Source organism: Somniosus microcephalus, chromosome 4 (assembly GCF_052327205.1).
Source record: "Somniosus microcephalus isolate GS21.2 chromosome 4, FLI_Smic_1.0, whole genome shotgun sequence".
Lineage (NCBI taxonomy): Eukaryota > Metazoa > Chordata > Chondrichthyes > Squaliformes > Somniosidae > Somniosus > Somniosus microcephalus.
In genome coordinates this window covers 43,399,908-43,421,024 of record NC_140990.1, presented here as the reverse complement: position 1 = coordinate 43,421,024, position 21,117 = coordinate 43,399,908, and the positions used below count along the sequence as shown (strand labels likewise).

General features: G+C 46.8%; 1 pseudogene; it reads left to right on the top strand.

Annotated features, from left to right (window-relative positions):
- Window positions 1-332: 332 nt before the first annotated feature.
- Window positions 333-18,136, top strand: LOC147118753 (uncharacterized; annotated as a pseudogene).
- Window positions 18,137-21,117: the final 2,981 nt, after the last annotated feature.

Sequence of the window (21,117 nt, the reverse complement as noted above, 5' to 3'; positions counted from 1 at the left end):
CATGCGCGACTGACTTGGAACAGAGAGTGGGCGGGGCTTCAGGGTCCCAGTGACCAGGAGAGACAATCATTGACTCATTGATTTTATTCTCACTCTGCACACAGCGGGTGTTTCACGATTTTCATAAAAGATTTCAGACATCAGTGTGACTGGAAAAGCACCGAGACACACACACCCGAGAGAGTGTTCCAGTGCACTGACTGTGGAAAGAGCTTTAACCAGTTACACAGCCTGAAAAATCATCGCACCATTCACAGCGGGGAGAAATCGTACACGTGCTCTGTGTGTGGACGAAGCTTCAACCGATCGTCCAACCTGGAGAGACACAAGGACACCCGCACCATGGAGAAACCGTGGGAATGTGAGGACTGTGGGAAGGGATTCAATTACCCATCCCGCCTGGAAACTCATCAACGCAGTCATACTGGGGGGAGACCGTTCACCTGCTCCGTGTGTGGGAAGGGATTCACTCATTGTTCCACCCTGCGAAAACACAAACTTGTTCACTCTGATAGGAGACCTTATAAATGTTCTAAGTGTGAACTGAGCTTTAAAAGTTCAAGTGGTCTGCTGAGACACCAACGCACTCACACCGGGGAGAGGCCGTTCACCTGCTCCGAGTGTGGAAAGGGATTCACTAATTCATCCAACCTGCTGACACACCAGCGAGTTCACGCTGATGAGAGACCTTTTAAATGCTCGGACTGCGGGAAGTTCCAGGGAACTGACATGCCATCAACGTGTTCACACTGGGGAGAGGCCGTTCAGGTGCTCTCACTGCGGGACTGGGTTCAAGCAATCATCAGAACTCACTGTACACCAGCGCACTCACACTGGGGAGAGGCCATTCACCTGCTCCGTATGTGGGAAGAGTTTCACTCAGTCATGCCACCTCACTTCACACCAACTTGTTCACACCAGTAACAGACCTTTTCAATGTTCTGACTGTGAGAAGAGCTTTAAAAGCAAAAATGATCTGCTGAGGCACCAGCGAGTTCACAAGTGACTGCAGGGGTTGGATTCTGCTGTTATTGCTGCTGTTGATCACATCCAGGACTGAACCATGTTCATTCTGACAGTTGGGGTTTGTTTCCGCTGATGTTAATGACCCCTATAACTGGGCTGGAGTTTAATATTCTGGATATATATGTCAAATAAATCAGCTTTGTTTTAAACACCTTTTTAGTGGATTTCTCATCTCTCTTCACTGACAGCAAAGTCCCCGTGTGGGTTAATCTCGAGGTGTGTAAGAAATGTGTGCTAGTCGCTCTCTTCCATGGTTCAGAGCTCCTAGACACAGAACAGAAGGCTCCTTTACAATTGTGTTTAGAGTCAGGAAGAACAACGGTGAATGCTGGAAACATGCTGTCAAATCAGAGATTGGTGTCAAACTGCGATCTGTTCCTGACTGAAAGTGAAACGGCAGGTTTAAGTTTCCAGTCTAAGAATGACTGTGGTCATTATTCTATGTAGTTTTAACATGTTTGTGTGACAGTCCTGAGTTTACCATTTTAAGGCAGGCATTAACCCATTTAAAATAAACCCATTTAAAATAAATTGGTTAAAGTCTGCATTAAAATAGCAGAGGGAGGAGTTCACAGGAGCCTGTTAACTGCTGGTACAATTATACAACAGACATTTGATCTCCAGATAAAGAAGGACCTGCAGCGTGTTTCCAGGAATTCCCTGTTTTATTAATGTGTGTGTTAGACACCAGGATAACTAAAAATACACCTGGAACATCCACGGGGTGTGATCCTGACAGTTACTCTGGGATCAGTCCCGCTGTGGAACTCCAGCACGGACCCTGCTGAAGGTTGTAGGCTCAGGGAGTGGGGCCTCCAGGAGTGGACGGTAAGAAAGCTGGGCTTCAGTATCCTGACAAATATATGGCGAGGAAACAGAGGAATCCTTACTGAGGAACCATCTGGGGTTTTACCAGCCAGCGTAGGTCTAGGGGAGAACTGTCTTACATTGAATCTAGTCTGGATCAAGATGAATTCAGTTTATAGGAGAATAGGGACAAATATTACCCAGAATTGAGGGAGTCAAAAGCAGCCATTAGAGAAGCTCAGAGATCTTTGGAAAAGAAGATGCTGCACAATTGTGGTAATAATAGTAAAAGCTTTTCCAGCTCCGTCAGGAGTCAGAAGACCATTAAAGATGGTTTAAGGCCACTGAAAGACAGTCCAGGACAGATTGGAACAGATTCCCAGGCTGTGACAGAGCTGTTAAATGACTATTTCACATCTGTCTACGCTCCTGTGGATGATGCTCAGATTCCAGCTGTGGGATGTACTGTCGACAATAACATCATAAATAGAAAGGGATTGTCATCTTGGATAAAATCTGAAATCTGAAATTAGATGGTGCTCCAGGTCCAGATGATATCCACCCAAGGGTGTTCAAAGCGATGGGACGGTGCTCTGTGAGCACTTTGCCCGTATCAACAGCTCCATAGAGTCAGGGATTGCTCCCTGAGATTGGAAGGTAGCTCACCTCGCTCCCATTTTCCAAATCGGGGACAGATCAGAGCCGGGGAACTACAGGCCCATCAGTGTGACCTCGATCACAGGGAAGATGCTTGAAGGGATCCTGAGAGATGCTGTTTATGATCACTGGGGAAAGGGAAGGGGCCATTAGAGAGACTCAACATGGCTTCCGGAAAACAAGGTCACGTTTACAAACTAGCTGGAGTTTTGTGAAGAAGTTGCTCGGATGGTGGATGAGGGGAATCCGGTTGACATTGTCGACCTCGGGTGTCAAACTTATTTTCTATGGTGGGTCTGATCCGATATCCTGGCACTTGTTGTGGGCCACATTCAGCAAAAGTGATTAAAATAGGAATAAATGAAGATAAACTATATCAGTGATTATTTACAGTTAGATTTTATTTACAGCTGCTGCTGCTCCCGATCCCTGGCACCTCTCAGCTTGAACCATTGCACCAACATTTGGAGCAAGTGACTGGGCTGAGGCCTGTCCTGGATAAAAACACGAGGACCACTTGTCACCACAGAACCTTGTTACCCAACCACTGACCCTGGAAGTGAATTCCACAGCCTCACAACTCTCTGTGTGAAGAAGGTTCTCTCGATCATTGTTCCAAATCTCCTACATTTAATCTTGTATCTATGGCTCCTTGTCTTGATCTCTCAATCACTGGAAACAGCCTGATTCTATCAACCCCATCCCACCTTTCATCATTTTAAACATTTTTATCATATCGCCCTGGAATATGTGAACATGAGAAGGACGAGTCCGAACAGAAAGGACACAAAGTCAGACTGGGCCAGAGACTGAGCCACTTACCATTCTGGTCAGGAATGCACCTGTCTTGTTGGACCTCCTGTAGTCCTGATCTGTTTACAACCACAACTGGCTGCCTCAGTGATTATTAGATAAACCACAAGCACACAACACTCTCTGCTGCACACACCTTGTAAACATTATCTCTGGGCCTCCACAGTGAGGAGGTAAACTGCAAGAAGAGGGGAAAAGAGGAGCCCTTCCTTCCCACGACAATCTGCGTGCTTTACTCTGTAACCTTTACTCTTCAAATAAAGTCACTCCCTGCGGGCTCTTTTCAAGGTTTCTTTGGTGACCTTTTCCCGCAGTTCGGAATGTTGACAACACGGCCGACCTGCATCACCGGTGACATCACAATGACCATTGGCAACACGGCCGACCTGCATCATCGCTGACATCACAATGACCATTGACACTGAATGGTTTAGGGTTCGTGTTTGGGGTCTTGGGGTTCGGGGCAGGTGTTACACTTCGGGGTTACTTGTTGTGGTTATGGGTTAGTGGTTAGTGGTTAGGAATAGGGGTTAGTAGTTAGGATTAGAGGTTAGTGGTTATGCTTACGGGTTAGGATTAGGGGTTACTGGTTTGGGGTCAGGATTAGGGGTTAGGGATAGAAACCACTATTGACAATGTCAGTGTCACTAGACGCATCCTTTTTGCTTTCATGTTTTTTAAAACCTCACGCAGACGATTCACAAAACAATCTCATGAATTGTTCATTCAAGGAACCCTTCTGACTGAGTCTGATTTCCTCCCTTCTTTCACATCTCGATATTTCCCACAGAAAAAGACATTAGGGACAAGGTGTAGTGCCAGAGGACTGATGGATAGCGAACGTAATACCTATATTTAAGAATGGAGATAGAACATGTCCAGGGAGCTATAAACCAGTCAGCTTAACATCGGTGGCAGGAAAAATAATGAAATCCCTACTAAAGGAGAAAATAGAACATCGAGAAACCAAAAATATTATAATGAATAGTCAGCATGGAATTCAAAAGGGAAGGTCTTGCTTGACCAACCTCATTGAATTCTTTGAAGAGGTAACAGAGAGAGTAGACAAGGGTAATGCAGCAGATGTAATCTATCTAGATTTTCAAAAAGCCTTCGATAAGGTGCCACATAATAGACTAGTGAATAAGGTTAGAGAATGCGGAGTCAGGGGACAAGTAGCAGAATGGATAGCTAGCTGGCTGCAAGATAGAAAGCAGAGAGTAGGGGTAAAGGGTAGCTATTCAGAGTAGCAGAAGGTGGGTAGTGGAGTTCCACAAGGATCAGCACTGGGACCACTGCTGTTCACAATTTATATCAATGAGTTAGACTTTGGAAACAAAAACACAATTTCTAAATTTGCAGATGAGACCAAATTGGGTGTGACAGTCAGTACTGAGGAGGACTGCATTAAATTACAAGAAGATATAAACTTGAAACATGGGCATATCATTTGCAAATTAATTTCAACACAGATAAATGTGAGGTATTACCTTTTGGTAAGAAAAATAAGGTCACATATTACTTGGAAAAAACGAACCTACATGGTGTAGAGGAGCCAAGGGATCTGGGAGTACAAATACACAAATCACTAAAAGTAGCGACACAGGTTAGCAAGGCCATAAAAAAAGCAAACCGAGCACTCGGGCTTATTTCTGGAGTTATAGAATTGAAAAGTAGGGAAGTTATGCTAAACTTGTATCGAACCTTGGCTGGACTGCACTTGGAGTACTGCAGACAGCTCTGATCGGCAGATATTAGAGTAAGCTTGCAGGGAACATAAAAACTGACTGTAAAAGCTTTTATAGATATGTGAAGAGAAAAAGATTGGTGAAGGCAAGCGTAGGTCCCGTGCAGTCAGAATCAGGGGAATTAATAATGGGGAACAAGGAAATGGCAGACCAATTAAATACATACTTTGGTTCTGTCTTCACAAAGGAGGACACAAATAACCTCCCAGAGATGTCGGGGAACATAGGGTCTAATGAGAGGGAGGAGCTGAATGAAAGTATTTGTAGGGAAATGGTGTTAGAGAAATTGATGGCATTGAAGGCCGATAAATCCCCAGGGCCTGATAATCTACATCCTAGGGTACTTAAGGAAGTGGCCCTAGAAATAGTAGATGCATTGCTGGTCATCTTCCACAATTCTATAGACTCTGGCACAGTTCCCATGGATTAGAGGGTTGCTAATGTAACCGCACTATTTAAAAAAGGTAGTAGAGAAAAGGCGGGGAATTATAGACCGGTAAGCCTGACATCGGTAGTGGGGGAAATGCTAGAGTCCATTATAAAAGATGTAACAGCAGAGCACTTGGAAAACAGTGACAGGATCAGACAAAGTCAACATGGATTTACAAAAGGTAAATCGTGCTTGACTAATCTACTGGAATTTTTTGAGGATGTAACTGGTAGAATAGATAAGGGAGAACCAGTGGATGTGGTGTATTTGGACTTTCAGAAGGCTTTCGATAAGGTCCCGCATAAGAGATTAGTGTGTAAAATTAAAGCACATGGGATTGGGGGCAAGGTATTGACTTGGATAGAAAACTGGTTGGCAGACAGGAAGCAAAGAGTTGGAATAAACAGGTCTTTTTCCGAGTGGCAGGCAGTGACTAGTGGGGTACTGCAAGGATTAAAGATGGAGACAAGTGGTTGGTGGTCAGTCAGCAAGGTGAACTTCTGTCCATGCAGATAGTGGTTGAATTTTTTTTACTCCCCATACTAGGCTGAGGGCCTCCCTGTCAATCTGGGTGTAGTTGCACTCGGCTGAGGTTAGTGACCGAGACGCAAAAGCTACTGGCCTCTCCAAACCGTCCGGGAATTTGTGCGACAGCACCGCTCCAATGCCGTAGGGTGATGCATCACATGCCAAATGAATTGGTAGTACTGGGTTGAAATGGGCCAACACCTCTTTTGATGTGATCAATTCTTTACACTTCTGGAAAGCTCATCTACGTTCGTCATCCCACTTCCATGGTACCCCTGTTTGCAGTAGGGTGTTCAGCGGTTGTAATACCGTAGACAAATTTGGTAAGAACTTGTGGTAATAGTTTACCAGCCCGAGGAACGACCTCAGTTGTGACACATTTTCCGGTGCTGGAGCCTTGACTACTGCCTCTATCTTGTCAGGGGACTTATGTAACCCCTCTTCATCGATGACGTGGCCGCAATACGAGATCTGTTTCTGGAAAAACTTGCACTTGTGGCGATTAGCTCGTAGCCCATATTCCATTAATCTGGCAAGCACCTTCTCCAAGTTAGCGAGGTGATCACCGTCATTTTCGCCCGTGACCAAGGTGTCGTCCAAATAACACTGGGTCCCTGGAATCCCTTGCAGGACCTGATCCATCACCCTTTGCCAGATAGCCGGAGCCGAGGCTACTCCAAACACCAGCCGGTTGTATTGATAGAGACCTTTATGGGTGTTGATCGTAAGGTAATGTTTTGAAGCTTCTTCTACCTCCATTTGCAAGTACGCCTGGGCTAGATCAATTTTTGTGAAGCATTTACCACCAGATAGCGAGGCGAAAATATCCTCAATTCGTGGAAGCGGATATTGCACCGTGTGAAGGATTGGGTTCACTGTCACCTTAAAATCCCCACAGATGCGGACCTTCTTTGGTTCCCCAGGCGTATTACTCAACGACCTCTTCATTACAGGAATGATGGGTGTAGCCCACTCGCTCCAGTCCACTTTGGACAGTACTCCTGAATGTTCCAACCCTTCCAGCTCTGCTTCAACCGCTGGTCTGATCGCATAAGGCACTGGTCGGGCCTTCAGAAACTTTGGGCTTGCATTATCCTCTATTTTAATTGTTGCTGTTATTCCTTTTAGTGTTCCTAGTCCCTCCTGGAACACTTCTTTTGTGTCAGTTAGCATTTTTGACAGTCGTCCAGGTGTGACGTCGTCATCCTTTTTGGCCTCCACCTTCAGTGCCTGTATGGAATGCCAATCTAAATGTATCTTCCGGATCCATTCACGTCCTCCATTTGGCAATACATATATATCCATTTTAGGTATTTCCTGACCTTTATATGTCACTTTCACCCTTATTTTTCCTTTGGGGTAGACTTTTTGCCCCGTATACGCCTTCAAGACAATCTCTGTAGCTTTCAAGGGTATGTGTGAAAATAGCCGCTTGTAGTCTCTTTGATTTATGACTGTTAGAGCTGACCCTGTGTCCAATTCCATTTCCACTTGGACTCCATCTATCTTGACTGTAACCCAGATAGTCTGGTGATCCTCCATTTCGGTTACATTATGTAGTTTCAGACAACCCAGCTCCTTGCTTCCGGAGTCTGTGTCACTTTTCTGTTCGTCTGAACCACTGTCCATCACCTGGTGTACCTTTTTGTACTTCTCCTGTGGAGATTTCTTACTGTTGGTTTTCTTCCCAGACCTGCAGACTCTTGCTATGTGTCCTGCTTTCCCACACTGTCTGCACACTTGGTCCTTGAACCAACAATCTTTCTGGTCATGTGTTGTTCTGCCACAACGATAGCACTTCCCTGTTCCATAGGTCATTTCGTTGGTGCCATATTCTTGCGGTCTCCGTTGTATCTCTGCAGCACCCCTTGCGGCTGCTTCATGTGATACTGCCATACTGAAAGCTTTGTCCAGCGTAAGGTCCTTTTCTGATAGAAGCCGTTTCTGGGTTCCTTCACTTTGTAGCCCACACACAAACTTGTCCCTTAACGTGTCTGCTAGTCCCGCTCCAAACTGGCAGTATTTCGATAGCTTGCGCAGTTCCGTTAGGTACTCAGCATTGCTTTCGTCTTTGTGTTGGTTCCTTTTATGGAACTTAAATCGTTCTGCTATCAGCAGCGGTGTGGGGTTTAAGTGGTCCTGTAGGATTTCTACTATGCTTTCAAAATTCTTGTTTACCGGCTTCTCTGGTGTTATTAGATTTCGCAGTAACCCATAAGTTTTTGCACCCATGGAATTTAACAGAACCAGTGCTTTATTAGCATCTGGCACTTCATTCGCCCTGCAGTACACCTCAATACATTCCACATATGTCGCCCAATCTTCGACTTCATTGTCGAATGTAGAGATACTGCCACTCTTCGGCATCCTTGGTTGTGCATTAACTATCACCAATGGCGCCTCCCGCACTTCCCCTTCTTCTCCGCTGGCACAAAATGGTGTCTCCCGCGCTTTCCTTCCTTCCCGCGCTCGCCCGTCTTCTCCGCTACGGCTTCGCAAAATGGCGTCTCCTGCGCTCTTCTTTCTTCTCCGTGGCTCAATGGCGCCTCCCGCGCTCTCCCTGCTTCTCTGTGGCTCAATGGCGTCTCCAGCGCTCTCCCTGCTTCTCTGTGGCTCAATGGCGTCTCCCGCGCTCTCCCTGCTTCTCCGTGGCTCAATGGCGTCTCCCGCGCTCTCCCTGCTTCTCCGTGGCTCAATGGCGTCTCCCCTTGCTTCGCCCCGCGGACACTGATCAGCCCGTGATCCCTGGCTGTGCTCTGCGCGTTCTTCTCTTGATATTTGTCGACGCTGCTCAGTCTAGAACCCGGCTGTTTCTTACCCTCTCTCTCTCCGGTTTTGCAGTATTTTTCCTCGACGCCGCTCGGTGATCAACCCCCGGCTGCGCCCTGCTCTCTTCACCCTTTTTCTTACCCCGTCGACACTGCTCGGCTCTCTCTCTCTGCCGTCGGTTGGCTCCAGCCGCCACTGCTCGGGAAGGGTCTGCTCTGGACCTGTCGTCGGTCTCTTACTGCTCATTGTGGCTCGTTGTGAAGTTGGATCTCTGCCTGACTGCTGGGCGGTTGCTCGCGGTCGATGCCCGTGTTCCTGGACTCGACTATTTCTTAAATTTTTGTTTTTGTTTAATGCAGGTAGATTCGCATCAACACTCGTCGCCACTGTTAGATCCGTGGTTCAGTGGATAAATAATTACACGGATGCTGTACATAAACAAATAACAGGTCTTTACTGGAGGAGGGCAATCTCTAGACTGGAGTACAGAGGCATGCGCACAGCTTATATACCGGTGTGGTTACTGCCGGTACTACAGTATACAGGAGCTGTAAAAATTAGTTCTGACTTAAAGCACATACACTACAATGCCCTCATATTCTGCCCTTGCAGCGCGTTCCTTTGCAGAGCTAGACAGGTAGCTAACAACTTGATATCTTCCCATAAAAATCACAAGGCTTGACTTTTCTTGTAAACTTTACTGAAAGATTCTTATTGTGAAACTGAAATACAACACAGAAATGGAAGCACACATTAGTATACAAGCACATAACTGATATGCATACACAAATTTAGGTACGCCTAAGCAACACAGTACATTTGGCATGTAACTTACCAAACACGTGGAAACACAGCTTACTGTGAATATACATTTAGCAAACTGGAAGGCATTCTCTTTAAATTAGCCCTGTACATAGAGCATCAAAATACAGCTACAAGTTAACCAGCTAGACAGAGAGCGAGCACTTCACGGCTAGCTGTGTAAGTTTGCTCACAAAGAAAAGTTACAAACTAAACATTTTCTGCAAAATATAGTGTACACTAATCATCTATAACATTCTCAAGTACTTACAGACAAATAGTATCCAAGGCTCAAGCGTGGCAACAATATAACTTCCCAGACCATGTGTGGCTGTAGGTCTGTGATATACAGTAGTTTACTTTACAGCACTTACTGTGCTTTACTGCACTTTACTGCACTTTTCCTGCAGTTGCTAGGTACCAAATATCCACTAGGTGGCAGCACACAATGGGAACCGACCCAAATTACTCAAACCCCTGAATTAACTGGAAAGCTAACATAAATTCCTAAAGAGAGACAGCACACCTCATGTTCTGGACTTGTCTGCCGGAGAAAATAGCTTCTATTTTGACATTATGGAATCCCTTATCATTTTAAATACCCGGATCAGATCACCCCTCAATGTTTGAAACTCGGGGGAATACAAACCAAGTTTATGCAACCTGACCTCATAATTGAAGCCTTCAAGCCCCAGTATCAGTCTGGTGAATCTGCACTGCACCCCCTCCAAGGCCAGGCTATCCTTCCTGAGGATCAGTGCCCAGTACTGAACACACTTCTCCAGATGGGCTCTGATCCAGGCTCTGTACAACTGAAGCATCATTTCCCCCCCTTTGTACTCCAGCCCCTCGAGATAAAGGCCAACATTCCATTACCATTGTCATTACTTTCTGTATCTGTGCACTGGCTTTTAGTGATTTGTGTAGATCGACACCCAAATCCCTCTGCTCCTCCACAGTTCTCAGTCTCTCACACTCGGATTTATCTTTCTTACATCCCAAGTGGACGACCTCACATTTCCCCACATTGAGCTCCATCTGCCACAGTGTTGCCCACTCACCTAATCTGTCTCTGTCCCTTTGTAACTTCCTGCTCCCATCTACACATCTCACTGTGCCTCCTAATTTAACATCATCTGGAAACTTGAATATAAAACTCCCTATTCCTTCATCCAAGTCAATGGTGTATATGGTGAAAAGCTGAGGCTCCAGTACTGATCCCCAGGAAACACCACTTTCACATCCTGCCAATCAGAGTACATTCTCTTTATCCCAGTCTCTGTCTCCTACCTCCCAACCAATTCCCAACCCATGTCACAAGGTGATTTTCAATTTTTTACGCTTTTATTTTTGCTGATCACCTCTTGTGCTCAACCTTATTAAATGCCTTCTGGAAATCTATAGACAACATCCATAGACACCTCCATGTCTACCTTATTAGAGACCTCAAAAATTCATCCAGGTTAGTCAGACATGACCTACCCATCACAAATCCACGCTGACTTCCTTTGATCAGCTCGTACTTGTTCAAGTGCTCAATCATTTTGTCTCTGATAGATTCCAGTAATTTCCCCACAACTGACAGATAGTACCAGAGGCAGTAGTACTATATTAGATAGGAGCAGACTAAGGCTAGAAAAATTCAAAACTGGGTTTAGAATGCATGTACGTAAATGCACAAAGTGTGGTGAATAATGTTGGTGAGCTATAAGCACAATTAGCTGTGTGGCAATATGATGTTGTGGCAATAACAGAAACGTGGCTTAAAAACGGTGAGGACTGGGCACTTAATATTCAAGGGTACAGGGTGTTCAGAAAAGATAAGGAAGGAAGAAAGGGAGGTGGGGTGGCAGTGCTGATTAAGGATGACATTGCAGTGTTGGAAAGGGAGGGTATTCTTGAGGGGACAAGGACAGAATCTATTTGGTTAGAGTTGAGGAGCAAAAAGGGTATGATCACACTATTGGGGGTTTTCTATAGGCCTCCAAATAGTGAGAGGGAGGTAGAGGAGCAAATCTGCAGGGAAATTGCAGAGATATGCAAGAGCTATAGAGTGGTGATATTGGGGGACTTTAATTACCCAAATATCGATTGGGATAATGCTGGGGTAAAGGGAAAGGAGGGGGAGGAATTTCTGAAATGTGTTCAGGAGAATTTCCTTGACCAATATGTTCTTGGCCCAACTAGGAAGGAGGCATTGCTGGATCTGGTGCTGGGGAATGAGGTGGGCCAGGTCGACCAAGTGTCTGTGGGAGAACACTTGGGTACGAGTGATCATCATATCACAAGATTTAGATTAGCAATGGAGAGGAGCAAGGAACAATCCAGGGTGAAACTTCTAAACTGTAATAGGGCTAACTTCAATGGGATGTGAAAGGATCTGGCCAAGGTAAAATGGAACAAAAGACTGACAGGAGAAACTGTAATGGAACAATGGGTGATCTTTAAGGAGGAGATGTTCCAAGTACAGGCTAGGTACATTCCAACAAGAGGGTAGGGTAAGGGAACCAAAGCAAGGGCTCCTTGGATGACGAAGGAGACAGAGAAGGTGATGAAACAAAGAAAGAGGGTGTATGATGCATGTCAGGTGAATTCTTCAAGGGAGAACCAGGCCAAATACAATAAGTTGAGACGGGATGTGAAGATGAAAATAAGATTGGCAAAGAGAGGATATGAGAGTAGAATGGTGGTTAACATAAAAGGGAACCCAAAAATCTTCTACAGGCATGTAAACAGTAAGCGGGTAGTAAGAGGCAGGGTGGGGCCTACTGGAGACAAAGAAGATAATATATGCTTAGAGGTGCAGGGCAAAGCTAGAATACTCAATGACACCAATCTTGGGGGTGTGGTAAACAGTGATGATGGTATCAATCGACTGCAACAGGACATAGAAATGCTAGTAGAATGGGTAGACAAGTGGCAGGTGGAATTTAATACAGAGAAGTGTGAGGTGATGCATTTTGGCAGAAGGAACAGGGAGAGGCAATATACACTTAATTGAACAGTTTTAAAGAGTGTGCAGGGACAGAGGGACCTGGGAGTCAATGTGCATAGGTCCCTGAAGGTGGCAGGACATATTGAGAGAGTGGTTAACAAAGCATATGGGATTTTGGGCTTCATAAATAGAGGTATTGAGTACAAAAGTAGAGAAGTTATGCTGAACCTTTATAAAGCGCTGGTTAGGCCACAACTGGAGTATTGCATCCAGTTCTGGTCACCACACTTTAGGAAGGATGTGAAGGCCCTTGAGAGGGTGCAGAGGAGATTTACCAGAATGGTTCCGGGGATGGGGGATCTTAGCTACAAGGACAGGTTAGAGAAGCTGGATTTGTTTTCATTAGAGCAAAGGTGGTTGAGGGGCGATTTGATAAGACGTGTACAAGATTATGACGGGTTTGGATAGCCGAGACAGGGAAAGGCTGTTCCCACTAGTTAATGGTACAAGGACTAGGGGACACAGATTTAAGCTTTTGGGCAAACGATACAGGGGGGATGTGAGGAAAATCTTTTTTACGCAGAGAGTGATGAGGACCTGGAATTCGCTGCCGACGGAAGTGGTGGAAGCGGAGACACTCAATGTTTTCAAGGGGAGACTGGATAGGCACTTGAGGGAAATAAACTTGCAGGGCTACGGAGATAGAGCGGGGGAATGGGACTGACTGGATTGCTCTACAGAGAGCCGGCATGGAATCGATGGGCTGAATGGCCTCCTTCTGTGCCATTATTACTCTATGACTCCTATAACGACTGTATTTCTACTCTTTGCTGTTCCCCCCTGTGCCGTCCCTTGCCCATTGGTGCCATGGTCTGGACTGCACTCCTTCAAGGTGTCGTCACTCCCAGCAGTCCCCAACGCTGCGTACCATTTTGAGAGTGATCCCCCTGAAGACTCCAGCACATCCTGCCTCTTCCTACTCTTCTGGATGGCCACCCATTTACTATCGTGAACACTCTCAGCCTGTGCGGTGGCCACCTCCTGGAACGTACAGTCCAGGAAACTCTCAGCCTCCCTGATGCTCTGCAGTGACTCCAGCTGCCCCTCAAGCTCGGAAACCCTGAGCTCGAGCTCAAGCAGCTGGAAACACTTCCGACACACATGGTCCCCCAAGACACGTGAAGTGTTCGGAAGTTCCCACATGGCGCAGGAATTGCAATTAAATGACAAAGGGATGATTCAGCAGTTTGAGCTGAGCATGCGCGGGAGAGGCTGATTGTTGGGCAGTGTGAGCTGAGCATGCGCGGGAGAGGCTGATTGTTGGGCTGTGTGAGCTGAGCATGCGCGGGAGAGGCTGATTGTTGGGCAGTGTGAGCTGAGCATGCGCGGGAGAGGCTGATTGTTGGGCAGTGTGAGCTGAGCATGCGCGGGAGAGGCTGATTGTTGGGCAGTGTGAGCTGAGCATGCGCGGGAGAGGCTGATTGTTGGGCCGTGTGAGCTGAGCATGCGCGGGAGAGGCTGATTGTTGGCCCGTGTGAGCTGAGCATGCGCGGGAGTGGCTGATTGTTGGGCAGTGTGAGCTGAGCATACGCGGCTGGCGAGGCTGCAGCAGGTCAGAGGGAGGTGGGTTAATGAACCCCGGGGGGACGCGGGCTTTACACACCCCGAGTGCGGCCCCAGGCCCCATTATAAGAGCAGTGAACATTATCCGCCCCCACCCGCGGGCTCCGGTTTCGCTCCGGCCCGAATCTCAACAAAGCGCCAAACTCCGGGACAGAAAGGAAGTGAGCCAGGGAGCGTCTGTAAATGGAGGAGAAATGGTGACTGGTCAGGGAGCGTCTGTAAATGGAGGAGAAATGGTGACTGGTCAGGGAGTGTCTGTAAATGGAGGAGGAATGGTGACTGGTCAGGGAGCGTCTGTAAATGGAGGAGGAATGGTGACTGGTCAGGGAGCGTCTGTAAATGGAGGAGAAATGGTGACTGGTCAGGGAGCGTCTGTAAATGATGGAGACTGGTCAGGGAGCGTCTGTAAATGGAGGAGCAATGGTGACTGGTCAGGGAGCATCTGTAAATGGAGGAGAAATGGAGACCTTCCAGCACCTTCCCGTGCAAGCGCAGGAGATGTAACACCTGCCCCTATACCTCCCCCCTTCCCACTGTCCAGGGCCCCAAACACCCCTTCCAGGTGAAACAGCGATTTACTTGTACTTCTCGCAATCTAGTGTACTGTATTCGCTGCTCACGATGCGGTCTCCTCTACATTGGGGAGACCAAACGCAGATTGGGTGACCGCTTTGCGGAACACCTCCGTTCAGACCATAAGGGTGACCCCGAGCTTCCGGTCGCCTGTCACTTTAATTCACCGCCCCATTCCCACTCGGACCTCACTGTACTCGGGCTCTTGCATTGTTCCACGGAAGCTCAACATAAACTCGAGGAACAGCACCTCATCTTCCGATTAGGCACTTTGCAGCCTTCCGGACTCAATATCGAGTTCAACAATTTCAGATCATAACCTCGGCCCCATTACAGTTTTGCTTATATTTTATCCACATCTTTGTTTTGGCCTTTTCCCCCCGCTTTTTCTCTCTCTCCCACATGGCAGCTGTCTCTCATTCTGCCAGAACATTTCACACCTAATCTAGAGCCGTCTTTTGTCTCCACTAGTCCTATCACCATCTCGTCTGGTTTTGAATACCTCTTAATGTCTCTTCACTTCTTTTGTTCTCTCCCAGCCCTGCCTTTCGATCTATTTCATTTCCTTTCCAGTTTTAAAAAAGGGTTAGACCCGAAACATCGACTCTATTTTCTCTCCACGGATGTTGCCTGGCCTGCTGAGTTTTTCCAGCATTTTCTGTTGTTATAATGGAGACTGGTCAGGGAGCGTCTGTAAATGGAGGAGAAATGGAGACTGGTCAGGGAGCATCTGTAAATGGAGGAGAAATGGAGACTGGTCAGGGAGCATCTGTAAATGGAGGAGAAATGGTGACTGGTCAGGGAGCGTCTGTAAATAAAGGAGAAATGGGGACTGGTCAGGGAGCGTCTGTAAATGGAGAAGAAATGGTGACTGGTCAGGGACTGTCTGTAAATGAAGCAGAAATAGAATCACAGAATATTACAGCACAGAAGGAGGATATTCAGCCCATCGAGTCTGCGCCGGCTCTTTCGAAGAGCAATCCAGTTAGTCCCACTCCCCCGCTCTTTCCCCATATCTCTGCAATTTTTTCCTCTTTCACGTATCTGTCCAATTCTATTTTGAAGGCTACCATTGAATCTGTATCCACCACCCTATCAGGCAGTGCATTCCAAATCATAACCACTCGTTGCATGAAAAACCTTTCCCTCGTGTCGTCTCTGGTTCTTTTGCCAACATCTTAAGTCTGTGCCCTAGTTATTGACCCTTCAATGGTACTGGTCAGGGAGCATGTGTAAAGTATGGGGAAATAGTGATGAGTCTGTGAAGGAAGGTTAAATGGTGTTTGAATGTTGGAATGTTAATCTTACACAATGTGTGAGATGCTGAGCACCCGCCCAACATTTCACCACCACACCTTTTAAATAGTTTCTTCAGTCTCTCTTCTGAAGCCATTATTTTATGACAGAGTCCGGTCCACAGAGGGTGCTGGCTTCCAGTCCCTCATGAGTTTAGAACTGAACCCATCAGAGTCAACACCTTCAGGGGGAGGAAGAAAAGTTGATTGAAAGGAAAATTGTTGGAGATTATGCGATGGGTTTGGATTTCAGCACAGGGAGGAGGGAGAGTGTGTGGGTCGGGGATTTACAGCTTTGGGGAATCAAGAGAGGAAAGAATGTTCCACGGAAACTAGAATTGTCTGTTCTGAATTTCTATCCTGTACTTACAGTGATGCCTTTTGTAAACTCCTTTTATAGGGTATTAGAAGGGGAAGATTTACAGATGGGAAACTCAAACCAAACATCTGACAGAGTCACTCGATTCATCAGGACCTGAATATCATCGGCTTCTGAATGTGGAAGGAGAAATGTTTGTCTGTTCTGTCTGTGGGAAAAGATTTCAAACATCAGTGTGATTGGAAAAGCACTGAGACACACACACCTGAGTGAGAGTGTTCCAGTGCACTGACTGTGGAAAGAGTTACACAGCCTGAAAAAACGTTGCACCGTTCACAGCGGGGAGAAACCGTACACGTGTTCTGTGTGTGGACGAGGTTTCAACTGATCGTCCAACCTGGAGAGACACAAGGACACCCGCACCACAGAGAAACCATGGAAATGTGGGGACTGTGGGAAGGGATTCAATTACCCATCTGAGCTGGAAAAACATCGATGCTGTTCACCTGCTCCATGTGTGGGAAGGGATTCAATGGTTCATCCACCCTGCTGACACACCAGTGAATTCACACTGGGGAGAGGCCATTTGTCTGCTTCGTGTGTGGGAAAGGATTTGCTCAATCATGCAACCAGTTGGCACACCAGCTTGTTCACTCTGATAAGAGACCTTTAAATGTTCTGACTGTGAGACGAGCTTTAAAAGCGCAAAGTATCTGCTGACACACCAGCGAGTTCACACTGGGGAGAGGCTGTTCACCTGCTCCATGTGTGGGAAAGGATTTTCTTATTCATCCAACTTGTTGGCACACTAGCTTGTTCACACTAATAAGAGACCTTTTAAATGTTCTGATTGTGAGAAGAGCTTTAAAAGTACAAAGGATCTGTTGACACACAAATGCACTCACACTGGGGAGAGGCCATTCACCTACTCCGTGTGTGGGGAGGGATTCACTCGTTCATCCCACCTGTGGACACACCAACTAGTTCACAAGTGACTGCAGGGGTTGGATTCTGTTGTTATTGCTGCTGTTAATCACATCCAGGACTGAACCACATTCATTCTGACAGTTGGGGTTTGTTTCAGCTGATGTTAGTAACCCCTATAACTGGGCTGGAGTTTAATCTGTATCAATATCAAATAAATTAGCTTTGTTTCCCACACGCAGTGTGTCGAGTCCTTGATGTCTTGACAATAAGACGAGCTGATTGAGGACTTGTTACAAACTGAGTGGAATCCATCTGAGAACTGAGTTCCCACAACTTGTTAAAAGATGGATCTACAAGATGTCCAATTCTGAAAGGACAGAAAATTCTATTATATCACAGGGTCCACTTCAACCCTCCAGGGCAGTGAGCCCCAGTAACATTGGATTTTAACCTATGGGAAATATTCTGATAATCTGTTATTGTCACGGGGCAAAGCAGCCTTGTTACTTTAACATCAGTTTAATCAGACTCAATGGACAATCCGATCTCCAAAAGGAAACGTCTCCTTAAAGCTGACGGTGTCGGCAGTTCTGCAGCTCATTTCTCAGTGTGAGCGTGTCAGAATATAAAGCTTTAACAACAGCCGATGTTTCACAAAGGGAGACCTCACCAGACCAAAGGCCATTGGTGGAGTTTAATGGGCTGTTTGTGTCACTGGGCTACAGGAGGCCATTTTTAACTGAAGGAAAACTGGTCACAGCAAACAGAGAGTTTAACAGACTGTCCCTGGTCCACTCGAACCCCCACCTTCTCTCTCTCTCTCTCACTATTTATGGGCACTGCTGCAGTAATTGCTCCTCTGACCTTTCCTCTCTTGTCCCTCCTACACCCCTAATACACGGCCCGACACAATCTCCCTCCCCCGACATCCTCACTGTGCTGGAATCCACACCAGTCTCCCCATCTGCTCCTTGTTCTCTCCCTGGATCCTAAAACTACTGAACTCAGTCTTCCCCTCCTGAAGTCTACAGGCTCTAAAACTGAAGCTTGGTGTCCCTCAGTCCCGACTCCTTGATTTACCTCCCCTTCTCTCCTCCTCTTTCCCCCTTGGTTGTGTTCCACACTCTGGGCCTTGGGCCTTCCCCGGGGATTCTCAGTATGAACAGGTGGGATGTGTTTGGAGACAGGGTGTCCCGGCTCTCCACCTTTAAAGGGACAAGGAGACGACCAGCTGGGCTGAATGGCCCTGCTTTATGACATCACTGCAGTGCCTAGCAACCAGCCTCCCTGAGCCCTGCTCATTATGGGCTGGGTTTAGCTCAGTGCTGTTACAGGAAGGGAAACAGGAGCAGGATTCACCCCGTGTGGAGCCCAGGATTAATGGGGAGAGGTACAGGATCAATTTATACCTTATTGAGTGAGAAATGTCATTGTCCCGGACACTCCCTGTCCCTCGGTATCTGTGTCGGGGAGCGGCTGATGGGTTTACTCTGTATCTAACCCGTGCTGTACCCGACTGGAGAGTGTTTGATGCTGACACTAGGGGCTCAGCTCCACGAGCACAACATTTAACCCAAAGATGATCTGATAAACCCATCAGCTTCTCCCCTGGACACAGGTCCTGAGGGACAGGGAGTGTCTCTGATATTTTGGTCGGTGTCGTTGATCAAGTTTAAACACCTCGCTCACATCTCCTCTCACCCTGCTTTGTTCTAATGAGAAGTGCCCCAGTTTCTCTCGTCTCTCCTCCTGGGAAAGAGAAGTTCACCTCAGTTAGAAACTCAAACAGGCGCTTCACTGCAGACAGGTCATCATGAGGAAACATTTCTTTACCCAGCGAGTTATTATGATCTGAAATTCACTGCCTGAAAGGGTGGAGGAAGCAGATTCAAGAGTAACTTTCAAAAGAGAATTGGATAAATATTTGAAGGGAAAACATTTACCGGGATATGGGGAAAGAGCAAGGGAGTGGGACTAATTGGATAGCTCTCCCAAAGAGCTGGCACAAGCATGATGGGCCGAATGGCCGCCTTTTGTGCTGTTTCATTCTCTGATTCTCTGATAACTAAAGCCTCTCATCCATGGTATAACCTCAGTGAATTTATTCTGCAGCCTCTCTGTGGCCCCGACATCCTTCCCAGTGTAAGATGCCCAAAACTTATTCTAACTGCAGCCGAACCGATGGTTTTGTTTTCTACGCCCCATTTATAAAAAACCTCGGGTAACATTTTTAAACCACTTTATAAACTTATCCTCCAACTTTTAAAGATTTGTGTATCTGATCTCCTGTAGATTTTGTGCCTGTGCTCACTCGGAGGTACGAGAACATGGGCCTTACACTAAACGTCCGTAAGACAAAAGTCCTCTACCAATCTGCTCCCGCCACACAGTACTGCCCCCCGATTATCAAAATCCATGACAAGGCCTTGGACAACGTGGACCACTTTCCATACCTCAGGAGCCTACTGTCGATGACGAAGTCCAACCACCTTCAGTGTGCCAGTGCAGCCTTTGGTCGTCTGAGGAAGAGAGTGTTTGAAGACCAGGACATCAAACCCGGCACCAAGCTCATGGTCTACAGAGCAGTCGTAATACCCGCCCTTCTGTATGCCTCAGAGACATGGACCATGTACAACAGACACCTCAAAGCACTAGAGAGGTACCACCAATGCTGCCTCCGCAAGATCCTGCAAATCCATTGGCAAGATAGGCACACCAACGCCAGTGTTCTCGTTCAGGCCAACATCCCTAGAATATATCCTCTGGTTCTTGACCGTTCCGCCAATGGGAACAGTTTCTCTCTATCTACTGTGTCTAGACCCCTCATGATTTTGAACACTTCTATCAGATCTCCTCCCAACCTTCTCTGCTCAAAGGAGAACAACCCCAGCTTCTCCAGTCTATCCACGTAACTGAAATCCCTCATCCCTGGAACCATTCTTGTAAATCTTTCTGCATCCTCTCTGAGGCTTTCACATCCTTCCTAAAGTGCAGTGCCCAGAATTGGACACAATACTCCAGCTGAGGCCGACCCAGTGTTTTATGAAGGTTCATCATAACTTCCTTGCTTTTGGACTCTGTGCCTTCCTTGCTTTCCTTGCTTTTGTTGCCTCTTGTTGCTGGCTCCAGGCACTGGAGCGGTTCCTGTGTGTTCAGCTCTCAGCTGCAGTCAGTACCTGGGCCGGGCTCAGCACTTTACCCAGCACATCTCTGTCCACGTTGTCATACTTGACACGGAGGGGCTGCGCAGGCTTCTCGTCCACCTCGGTCAGGGCGAGAGGTCCCGACCATTCGTGAGCTACACTGTAGAAAGTTGAGATACCAAAAATAGTGGGGAACCAAGGGGCTAATGAGAGTGAGAAACTTAAAGTAATTCATATCAGTCGCGAAAAAGTACTTGAGAAAGTAATGGGACTAAAAGCCGACAAATCCCCTGGACCTGACGGCCTATATCCGAGGGTTCTAAAAGAGGTGGCTGCAGGGATAGTGGATGCATTGGGCATGATCTTCCAAAATTCACTAGATTCTGGAAAGGTCCTTGTGGAATGGAAGGTAGACTGGATACAGAGAGAATGATTCCACTTGTGGGGAAGAGCATAACTAGAGGCCACCAATATAAGATAGACACCAAGAAATCCAATAGGGAATTCAGAAGAAACTTCTTTACCCAGAGAGTGGTGAGAATGTGGAACTCACTTCCACAGGGAGTGGTTGAAGCGAACAGTATCGATGCATTTAAGGGGAGGCTGGACAAGCAGATGAGGGAGAAGGGAATAGAGGGTTATGCTGATAGATTTAGATGAGGAAAGACGGGAGGAGGCTCGTGTGGAGCATCAAAGCCGGCATGGACTGGTTGGGCCGAATGG